Source organism: Cupressus sempervirens, chromosome 3 (genome assembly GCF_028749045.1).
Source record: "Cupressus sempervirens isolate cs-2001-9-10 chromosome 3, ASM2874904v1, whole genome shotgun sequence".
Lineage (NCBI taxonomy): Eukaryota > Viridiplantae > Streptophyta > Pinopsida > Cupressales > Cupressaceae > Cupressus > Cupressus sempervirens.
The window spans coordinates 655,691,620-655,704,268 of NC_143120.1; positions in this window are offsets into that span (position 1 = coordinate 655,691,620).

Genomic DNA, 12,649 nt, shown 5'->3' on the forward strand with positions numbered 1-12,649 from the left:
TTTTGGAAAGCACCCAAAACATTTGCAGCTGCATCAGCTGCCTTCTTTCATTGCTCATTTCGAATCATTCCTTTTGTCTAGCATTGCCACATGTAGCTGATGTCAAGCCTCTGCCAATATTTCATTTGTAGGATCACCTCCTGCTGATAATTTGATGAAATAAGGACTTTGCATACTAGTTTTTGTTATTAGCTAGAATTTATTAGAGCGATAAATATATGGTTTTCATACTTGTATATAATGTTTTTATAATTTATTGATATCTGTCACTACTAGAACCAGCTCAGTTCATTTTTCTGTTATCAGTCACTTTTGTTCATCAATCCAGTTAACTCATGGGTCATCTATACTACAAATGATTCTAAAAACTAAAATATGATGTTCTATACTTCATTTACCCAATTTGTGCTCTCAAATGTCTACAAATAGCCCTAGACCATATTGTAATTCTATAAATTTAAAATTATAACAGAATAATCACCGAGATCCTACATTAGTGATGACATTGTCTATTATGCTTGGTATGAGTCGTATGCTTACATTCTATCAATGAAACCACATAGACAATCGATAAAACATGATATATTACTTTGAAAAACTATTATTTCATCACTTTGTGTAATCCTAAAATATACTTCTCGTGGCCAAAAATAAGAAAATGAAGGAACAGAGTGGGAAGTTCTATGCCAACAAAAGTAAGAAGTGAATAAAATTTGGAGATTGGGGATAATCGTCCTCATTGATTTATGTTTCATCATACCAAAATTGTGTATGTGAACTGTCTTCCCCTCAAAGACGAAGGAAACTTTAGCATATTTAGTGCAGAGCATTACAAATTAAAGCACCAATTTTCAACTCCACTTTCCAACCCAGGTAAAACGAGGAGGAGATTTCAATCCTTATATAAGCAATCTATTAGATAATTTCTACCTATGAGTGTTGCTGATGTTTCATAGCAGTATAGCTGAATGTTGGAAGTATTAACGTTTCCCTCCACTTCAAACAGTCTGTTACAACTGAACTGCAACTTCTTCCCACATGGCACAAAATTTGAAATTCACCGATTTCTTCAATCTGCACAATTCCTAATTACTTGGTTGACCATATCTTTACGTCTCATGCAACTGTCCACATGTGTTGAAGTCTAGAGCCTTCTTCTACTCGTATAATAGTTGGAAGTCTTCTATTTATAGAACTTGTGTGCAACCATATTTATATTTATATTTATATTTATCTCTTTGTGATTTGTTGTCACCACTTTTTGAACTTATATTTATATTTATATTTATCTCTTTGTGATTTGTTGTCACCACTTTTTGAACTTGATTCTATTTTTTAATATGGTATCAAAGCTTTAAGATTTTTTAGACTACGAATGCATTTTTTTTGCATGAATATTTTTACTTGCAAGCCATGATCTGAGAGTGAACAGTAATTTGTTTATGGGCAAACAAAGACTATTGTAGCACATAAAAGATTAGAGATCCAAATAAAAAATTTGTGTTGTGTCTATCTTTGTATTATTTTTTTGATGTGTTTATCAATTGTCCAAGATTGCTACAGCCCAAGGTTTATCAGTTGCCTGAGAAGCAAGAATTTTTTTTAGCGTGGTTCTTGATATTCACTATAAAGAAGGTTGTTAACAATACTGTGGAAAATGATCATATTTTCTAAAGCAATCCAATGTTATTTGTAGCTAAAGTCTCTGAAGCAAAAGTTGCAGTTGTGTTTGAACTTTTTAAACTTTGCCCATGCATTAAGAAGCTGCCATACATACGAAGTGTGTTGAAGTTGTCATTGAAGAGGTGTCTCATTTAAAGTTTTTGGTAAGAAATATAGTATTTTTCGGTCCATGCATATGTGAACACACTACATATAATTGATGCTAATGTTCAATAAAAGGTGAGATGGCGTGGTAAGAATGTTGTCACAATGTGAGTGTTTGTGAGAAAATGTTTACTTAATTGGGAAGGCTATGTTGGTATCAAAAGTAGTCATGCAATAAAATATTGAGATCAATTTAGAACGTATTGCATTTAATCTTTTTTCAAGGAATGCACTATCGATAGTATCAAACATCCTAAAATTGAACTATGCATCCAAAAAATATTCTTAGAGAACTGGTGAGCACAATAGCTGGGTACCAGCATGTCTCAATAAATGGATTGTTTTTCATATGGACTCAATAATCATTATGTAAGTAAAAGTTCAGAGTTGGCTTCTCCATCAATGGAACAATGTTCCTACAAAGTCTATTATAGGGTTTGTTGTAAGCCAAAACCACTTGTTTAGGTGAAAAACCCAAAGTCTATTGAAGGGTTTGTGGTAAGCCAAAACCACTTGCTTGGGTGCAAAACCTAAGGGAAAATCAATTGTGTTAGTTGGGGGGAATCCTAAATGGTTATGGGTCAACCTATTAAAAACTCACATCATAATAACACAAGGAACAAATTGATAGTGGTAAGGGGAACAAAAAATTTTTGTTGTAAATGGGTACCTAACAAGGCTCAATGATGAGAACTATTCTATTTGAATTCCTTATTGTAATTTCTCCCACAAAAAAGAGCCTTTAATGGTAGAAATTAAGGGAGGGTGTTGGAATTCTTAACGTTTCCTTCCATGTCAAACAATCTATTACAACTAAACTGCAGCTCCTTTCCACATGGCATAAAATTTGCAATTAACTAATTTCTTCAATCTACACATTTCCTAATTATTTGATTGACCATATCTTTACCTCTCATGCAACTGTCCACATGTGTGAAGTCTAGAGCCTTCTTCTACTTGTATCGTTGGAAGTCCTCTATTTATAAAGGCTATCTAATATGTATTTGTGTGCAGGCATATCTATATGAATTTTTGAATTTATCTCTTTGTGATCTGATGTCACCATGTTTTTCTTAGTTCTATTTTTCAATACCAAATTATATATTCCATTGGAAGGTCTATTTGAAATGTCAAAAATATATTTTTTCTATAGTTTGGCCAGTTATGGTTCAACATGCAAATTCTTCTAACAATTTTTTTATTCAATTTGCAAGAAAATGGTTGATTTTGACAACTCTCAATCTTCAACTTGAAAATGAAAAATGCAATACATTAGCATATCGTACTATGTAGAAATTAAGGAGGCTGAAAATTTAATAGACTCTCCAGTATTGCCTAGTGAGTTATCTAGACATGAATTTGTGAGAGCTCTTAGATTTTAGCACTAGATTTTGTAGGGTAGTTATTAAAACAATTGAAACATGCCATAAATTTTGGCAACATGGCATGCACATTTCACAAGCAAAACACCACAAAAATATACACAGAAATTTCATCCAGTCTTAGTTTATTCTACACATGAAAATAAGAAATCCCACTTAGCTATATCAAACGATCTATGCCTAATGCTTGCCCAAGACAAGGCTTGAACCTAATCTTGTAAGAGGGAGATGAAAGCAAAGCCACTAAGGAAATGAGAAATTAGAGTTTGATAAGTAGGAACAAAGAGCATCATGTAGATCATGTTGGCTACACCTAATCTCTATACCCTTGATGGTATCCTCATCAAAAATAAAAACATTATAAACTATATTAAGGGAGGATCATATTCAAAGAAAACTTGTCTGAAGAATCTAAGAGTATACAAAACAAAAAGGGCTAGATATAACACCATGTCCCCATGCTACTGCTTAAATCAATTTTCAAATTAAATTTAAGCAGTAATGTGTTCCCATGCAAAATAAAAATTGTGCCTGAAAAGGAAAATTTAGAATTTTTTCCTACTTTTGTGAAGCGGCTATTTCTTAGCAAATGAAAATAAGCTATGGGAAAAGAGGGGGGGCTGGAAATAAGTAGTGACTGCTTATTTAAAAAAGTGACACATGTCTTCACCACATTTTTTTATCCCCTTTTTATTTGCCTATATTTTAGTTTTCAGAATTATTTAGAAGAGAAATTATTTAAAATTGATTTTAAAATAATTTTTAGAACACTGCTTAGAATTATGCAGCAAATATTTTGATCCATGGGGCCATAAGCTCCACAAATTATGCCACAAAACAATGAGCAGCTACTATTAGCAAAAATAAGCCAAGCAACCGCATGGGAACATGCTCTAAGCCAATGGATCTTATTAAAACTCTTGCGTTCAACCACCTCTCAGGCTACTAAAAGATCTTTATTTGAAAATATTGAATGGGATTTTGCTCATTGCACTCTTTTATGTTCAATCTCCTTCATTCATTATTCCAATTACTGTTTGACATTATATGGGCAGTGATGTTAGTAGTTATCAATTCCAACTAAAGCTAAACTGGAGATATAAGTTACACCCAAATAGACGTGGCTAATGCAAGGTTAACAAACACTGATTCACTGTTTTTAACTACCAGTTTAGATTGTCATGCATCAATCAAACTCGTGATTGATTGCTATGTTAGTATGAAGAAGGAATTTTATTAGTCAAATCGTATTATTATTGACTACTATTATTAATAAAATCTGAAGCAATTACTATAGGCTATAATGCTAATGCTCTATTTTTCTCATTCTCGTTTTTAATCATTAACTACTCTGTTTATATAGGGATATTGTTAATTTTTTTATTTTTCTGTTGTTCATTAAGCTGCAAATTTCACATGGTATCAGAGAAGGTTACTAGAAAGGAAAAATCCAATTTTCTTTTGTTGCAAGTATACAAAATTTAATTTGAAAAATGGATTCTCCAGCCTCTATTATTCTCACACTGTACAACTACTTTAATTGGAAGCTTAAAAATTTACTCCATCTTCAGAGTAAAGGCCTCTATCAAATAGTTAAGAATATAGAGGTTGAACCCAATTCAACAGTAGAAAAATCTAAATACTTCAACCATATGGATGAAGCATTTGGTCAGCTATGCTTGTCCATATCTCAAGAACTGTTATTCCATGTTGGGACATGAACAACTCCAATAGGATTCACAATCTATTAGGAATGGCATTTAAACCTTGTCTATGAAAGTCTCATTCACCAAGCTAGAAGTTTTTTTAAAATAAAAAATGAATGAGTTTTTTATAATAATTTATTATAAAATAATTTAGTATTACTTATATTAATTACACAATTTTTAAGGTAGCTGATTTAGTTTGATTGATTAGATTTTTTTGTGATAAGTGCATAAACTAATGAGGTCCAATCTCCTATTAATTTATTTATAAAAAAAAAATTATATGCTTGCAAGATGTTTCGACCACTTTCATGAGAGATTTGGCCCTGAGATCATGAGGAACTACCCAAAGCCTCAAGCCAACTCACCTACTCCAAAATTATATAAAGATATTAAAAACTAAAATTAAAATTTTTTATTTTTTATTCTTTATCCTACACAAAATCTTAGATAAATTATTTTTTAATTATTTAAACTTTCTTTTAAATTATAAAATTAAGAAAATAAATAAATATAAGAGTGACAACTATAACATAAAGGTTACAACAAACATAAGTCTCTTAACAAAAATATTAAGCCAAGTCAATAAAAAAAAATTAATGAATAAAAGTTTCTAAGTTTTTAAGAGGTCTTTTAAGATTTATAGGGTTTTTATACTCTTAACATACGTACATAAAGGGTTAAAAATCAATGGCACAAATTTTTATATAGTTTAAGCATTTTTTTGTTGATCTTTTTTCTATTGTAAGTACAATTTTGGACTTTGCTAAGAAAGATTTCTCTATGTTTATATTTGGTAGATTTGTTATATTTTAGTATTATAATATATGGCACCAGAGAGACAATTTGAGCAATCCATTGTTGACATAAATATTCGTGATTAGATATTATGACATTAATTGTATATCATAGTAATTTCATGCCTATATTTATCAAGTTTTTCTTTGCATCTTATTATTTCATCCACTAACCTTATTGAAATTATTGTGCTGACTTTTTCTTGACAATATTTCCATTTCTATATTCATCCTCTCGTTCCTAAAAATAAATCTCCCCTCTATGATACAAAAATTTTCAAAACCCTTAACCAATCTTAGTTCGCGTAATAAACTACATCTAATTGAGATCAAGTGCCTCAAAAAAATAAGAAAATTGACTCAAGTAATTGATAAGATCACTTCTAGGAGTGGATGGTGTCACTAATTTTTAAGTGGGCTTGAGAAAAGGACAAGGAGATGGAAAAGTGTTAGAAATTGAAAAAACAATAAAAAATCAGAGTTAAAGAATATAGGTGACACTTAAATTGGACCACAATGGAAAAATGCTGCCAAATAATACATTAAAATCATGTTGGAACTTAGATGAACAAGATTCTATTGAACCTAGTCAACACACACGTCATCACTTGGTATTCCAAAGATTTGATCAAAGAAAGGAGGAGATGACCAATTGTATGGTAGTTTTCGTGAGCAAACAAAATAAGAGACCTTATGAGCTAAGGTTATTCAATCAATGATAAATAATAGAGCTATGTACTTGAGGTGGAAAAAAAATCCTCCTCAAACTATCAAGATAAGTGATTGGAAAATTATTTTGGTACTTATTCTAACAAGCTAAATGAGATATTTTTTGCGTGTTGAGAGTTTGATGCACAAGACATATTAAAGGTTTTGTCTTGGAAGTGAAAGTGGAATAGATTAGGAATGTACTACCAACTAGCTTGTGTAATCAACTAATCAAAAGGAAAATCTTGATTCGTTCCAACAAGCCTTTTCAAACAACATTAAGGGTTTGATCAAACCTCTTTACATTCTTGATATTTGATCAAGGAGTACTCAATTGAATATAATAATGTGGTGTCATGATGACCTTTTATTTTCCTATCCATGTAATGTATTTTTTTAATTCAAAATAATTAACTTTACATCATGCTTGTATTACTAAAAATTTACACAGAAATATTATCTTACATGTTCTAGAAACCTTAGTTTTTCTAGTGAAGTCATGTACAAAATTGCTAAAGAGATCATTTATTAATTAGTCAATCTAACTCACCTAATAGATTTCTCATAGTTTAAGATTTGTCTATGGAGATAACCACCCAAGATCTAGAGGACTAATGGAAAGCATAAGATACCCATAAGATCAATATGAAAAAAACAAATTGTATTCTATTGAAGAATGTTAAGAGAATAGATGTATAATGTATGAGAGACCCTTGATTAAACATACCAAAGTGAGATATGATAATATAAGATCATGATAAGTGACTTAATATTTTGATATCTAACCCAAAGCAATGAGATAAGATAAGATTGTGTGTCATTGACTAGATATTTCTAGAAATATCACAATGTCTACACCCTTAGTAAGCTTAAGTGATGAGATTTAAAAGGGACCTAATAGTCAAGCTACTTCTACGCGATAACCTTATTTACACCAAGACCCCCCTCCCCCTAAGTGCAACTTAGGGGGAATGACAAAGCATGTGTGGATGGTTATTGACTAGTAGGCCATGATATGTACTCATGTACAAATGTGATATAAATAGAGAAACAAAGAAAGCTTAATTTGGGAGAATGCTCCTCAAAAGAAACAAAAGGTAGGAAAGTGCTCCAAAAAGGATGAGAAGGATAAATCAACATATGAGGACAAAGTCTCCCTAAAAAAGAGAATGGAGAAGGTCAAGGGCCCCCCTTGAAGAGACATCCCAAACCCCCAAGAGATAGTGAAAATGGTGACATTTATTGTTTGTGAGTGATTTGGTCAATAGATTCGTAACCTGCTCTACATAGGACAATATAGTAAATCAATAGCCTACTCCTATATCAACGAGCTCTATTGTAGAGCATATGGATGTCAAGGTATTTGGTTTTCTAATTTTGAATTAGGTTCTTTGAGATCTAGATGTCAGTTTGGTTATTCTAATGAAAGATAGTTAACAACTGAATGGTAAACCCAAACTTAAAATGTTTTAGAGAGAAATGACCTTAGTAGAGACATTGCAAATCCTTTACACTATCTTTAATTGAACAAAGAGAAAAAAAAATGTTTCCTTTTAGTCTACCAAAATAAATATGGAAGTCAAAACCAAAAATGTCATTCTAATCATAAATATTACTAGCCCAATTGAAATCTATATAACCAACCAAGTCTGAAAGTCATGTATATCTTTTGCGTATTGAATCCCATAGAGATAACTACCTTATATGGAATCTAACATCGATTTTGCAAGATTCTAGTGAAGATCTTGTGGTTCCTTCTTAAAGCATGAGACCGTGTCAATTATAATTTAATAAATTTCAAGGTGAGAGTGAGTCAAATATAGGAGGCTCCTAGCAAGCTAACAATACAAAGTGCCATCAACTAGTGGATCTAAATATTAGTCACAGGCTTGACTTAAGACAAAAAGGGAGTTAATGCAAGCTTATAAAAAGGGAGTTGATGCAAGCTTATAATTATCCATGCAAAACTATACTAGAAGATCAAAAGTGTACATAGGTTAATCAAGAACGATCCTAAAATAAGAGTGTGCGATGTCAATACAAAAAAAAAAGTGCAAAGTGTCCCAGTCAATCATAGAAAATATGTCATGAAAGGAAGATTGGACTTTTATAAAAGATGAGTATCTCTATGTAATTATAGAGTCATCGACATAGAGAATAGGAAGAAACACTCCACCACTTGGGGTCCAATTGTGACAACAATTTGTGATGGCGGAGTAATTTGTTGGCGATTTTCCTTTTTTTTGCAATTATCCTCGACATCACTGCAATACCAATGTTGGCATCATAATTGTGGCATCAGCATGATTATAATAAAATAAAAATAAAAATAAAAACACCATCATTCCCCATTTGTTTTGATCGATTGTGGAGTTACACACGAAAGAGGTGGAGAACTCCGAACGAGGGTGGAGAACTCTGAACGTTGTCATGCCCTTGTGATTGGTGCATTTTGTTGTTGTGCCCTTTTGATCTCTATATTTCATTGTCGTGTCATGGTTGTGATCTGCGTACCTTTGCACTCTGTGATTTTCTTCAAGGGAAGAAGAGATACCTATGTAAATTGCTATTACTATTCTTTTCTGCAATATTTTGAACTAATTTCTCAGCTCTTAAATTTTTTTGCTTCACTCAGGGGAAACTTTGATATATTCTCATAATTCAAAGATGTGATATTTCTATTGCATTACTACTTTCAATTTTTGTAAGATTCTTATGAATAAAATTGTGTATTGTTTGCAATGAAATACCACGTTGTATATAAGTGACCCTAAGCCCTAGCACTTTGATAGATATTTTTGGGGTTTAAAAAACTATGCGGAAAACAAAAATCAAAACACTCGAATTCAGATGTGAAAAAGAAAAAAGAGAAGTCATTTATTACCTGCAAATGTTCACCACACCTTGTTATTTCTTCTATGATTTTATCTGCCATGGCCGCTCTCCTCAACATAATTGTTGACTCCTCTGACAATCTCTGAAAGCAAATCCAGAAAACCAAAACCAAAACATTTGAAAAAACTTTATTCAGATGTGAAAAAGAAAAGCCATTCATTACTTGCAACCTTTGCACGCAGCTTGTTATAAGAGTATTTGTAATAATCATCTCCTTCATTCCTTTCAATTCTTCAATACCTGGTATATGCTACAGCTGCGAACATCCAGTAATGACAAAGTTCTCCTGGCTTTTAAAAAATTCAACGCCTTGTATGTTCTGAAGCCTTGGAAAATTACTAATGAAGATCCGAACGGCTTAAACATCACACATTAAGACTTGATTCCTAGTGCAAAATTGTTAAATAGTCAAAGTTTGACTTACTTTTCCAGAGTTAATTTCTTCCTTAATGTGTGCATGAAGACCCCCTTCAACGCTTTCAATTCTTGAAAACAAATTGCACCTTTCAGCTCTGTAAATTCGTTGATCCAGATTCTCTTCAATCTTTTCAACTTTTCAGTAGCTTCTAAATCCTTCAGCTCTCGAAAATACGAAATCCAAATACTCTCCAATCCCTTCACTCTTTCAATAGTTGATATATTGTTCAAGATATAATAGCAGTTGACAAAGATCGTCTTGAGACAACTGACACTCCCAATATTTGGCAACTCTGTCATACTCCTACATACTCTTATTTCAAACTTTTCAAGATAAGATAGATAATCAACCAAAACTTCCCTCAACTCTCTACATTTCAATAGCACCAAACATTGGGGTTACCCCTCTAACATCGGTAGAAGTAATCTTCTACAAAAAAAAGTACTAAAGACAAAACAAAGTTAAACTTTTTTTCCCAGATTCACGAAAACATAGCGATTTTTTTCTTTTTTTTTTGTTGTTTTCGACTACAAACTATGCAACGCTAAAATTTTCAAAAAAATCCATAATATTGTTGATCTTTTGAAAATTGGTCAACTATACTTTTTGTGGGAGCATAGCCACATCCTCTAACATCCACTTCCATTAGATCTAACATGGTATAAAGCTTGGAACAGACTGCCCATTGATTGAGACCTTCCTTATTTTGTAATGATTGTAACATTAGAATATTGTGCCTTACTTTTGTTTGGAAAAATTTCCATGATCTTTGGAAAAAATGTGGAAATTATATTTATAATTATTAAAATATTGTTTCAAAGTAAAGTTTAAGATAATAAACATTTTGTGTGTCATATAATTCTTATATTTGGAGGACATTGAAAGAAATTAAAAAATTAATTTGTGTTTACAATCTTATTAATATATACAACTTTTGGGCATGTAACGAGTTGACAATAGATTTTACACACTCTAAGGACGTTAGTAAATTATACTGCATATCCATTTTATAATTTAACATACACACACTTTATAATTTAACATTCACACACTTAATAATATTTGGTAGGTAAACAATAGTCTTCATTAGGTGTTTCAGTGATGAAGTTCAGAAACTGGTGAAATAAAAAATATTTAAGAATTTACATGTTTAAGAAGAATTAAGAATGAAGTGACACAAAGGAGGATATTAACAAAGAGCATTGTAAGCAGACCACTTTTCATTGATTATAACATGGGTTTCGTTTTGTTCATCCTCATCTCTATCACGAGTTTGTTGATTATGGTTTATTTTGAGATATTTTCTAACAACATGGAGGTATTGCTCTTAATAACGATGGTTGTGAACAAATATAGTTAGGGTTAAGGGTCTTTTTAAACATTATATGCAATGGAAAAGCTAAACATTATGCATAATAGAGAACATTTTATCTAGTGTAGTACAAGATTGAGTAATTGTACCTATAAAATTTTATCTTCTGTAAGGTACAACATTGACCAATTGTGCATATAAGGAAATATATGCATTGGAATACATGTGAGTGCCCATTACAATTGATTTGCTATGATGGAAAATCTAACATATGTAATGCAACTCTTTATAGGGACAAGACATCATTTAGTAGTATATGATTGTACATTTATATGCATGGGGGATTATTCTATAATAATATTCTTGAGGAAATTCAAAAAAGGGAGGAAAATGGTTTTTTAGAAAACAAAATAAATTAAAAAGGTTGTGAGAACATTAATTGGATACAAACACCTCTATCCATTTTTAACCAACAAGATGTGTGTGAATGGAATTGAACCACTCATGTTTGTTAGTACAAAACTACCAACATCCATTTGGTTTGAGTTTTGAACATATGAAAATATTTGATGCTATCATTGTGAATTTCAAGTTTAATTGCCAACAAAATTGAATGATTTGGATAGACATTGACCTAGTTCGGTGGAACATGTTATCCTTCTTGTTGGCATTGGACAAACTGTGTCAAATGCCGATAGAATGCAACAATCCCAAATATATATAAACAAATACATTTGTTAGCTCCACCACCTTAGACTACAATCCAAGTATGAATCATATATCTTACCTATTATACATGTTTTGGATTCAAACCTAAGAAAACCAATTGAAGCATTAAAAAAACCCAATTGAAAGAATTGATTTATCTAGATCTACCAATACAAAGCCCGTATAAAACATAAACCCTAATTGATTTTTTATTTCCATTCCCATGAAGAGTTGCATATATTATATATTGTATTGTAGACCTTAGTTCATATGATTCCAATGAGATGAGAGACAAGATTCTTATGTCACATGCATAGGTGGATTTAATTAGCCTTTTTCATGAATTTTTTAATAAAGCAATTGAAGATGCAAAGCATACAAAAGTTGGGTAGGATGCCCAATATTTTAATATTGCATGCCAGTTAAATATGAGATCATTGTCATGGCATCTATGTCAGACCTAATGAGGGAAATGATACGTGTCTTTTTCCCTTTTTCATGAATGTTTTAATAAAGCAATTGAAGACACAAAGCATACAAAAGCTGTGTAGGATGCCCAATATTTTAATATGGAAGCCCAGTAAAATATGAGATCATTGTCATGGCATCTACGTTGGACCTAATGAGGAAAATTAACACCATGTTCTTACTTCTAAACTAATAGTTCTTCAGGTGTATTTTCTTGTAAAACATTAATTTTGTTTAACAATTGTGAACTCTTAGAAAATGCATTGTTGTTTTCTATTAGCATTGATGGGCTTCCTTTGAGAAAAATTAAAATGAAGAGGCATAAATGAAACACAAATTATGACATTTCCTTCATTGCATCCATATCTTCTTGTTATGTTCCTAAGCTAGACAATAATGTCTATTGGTTTTTATCAACAACTAAGATA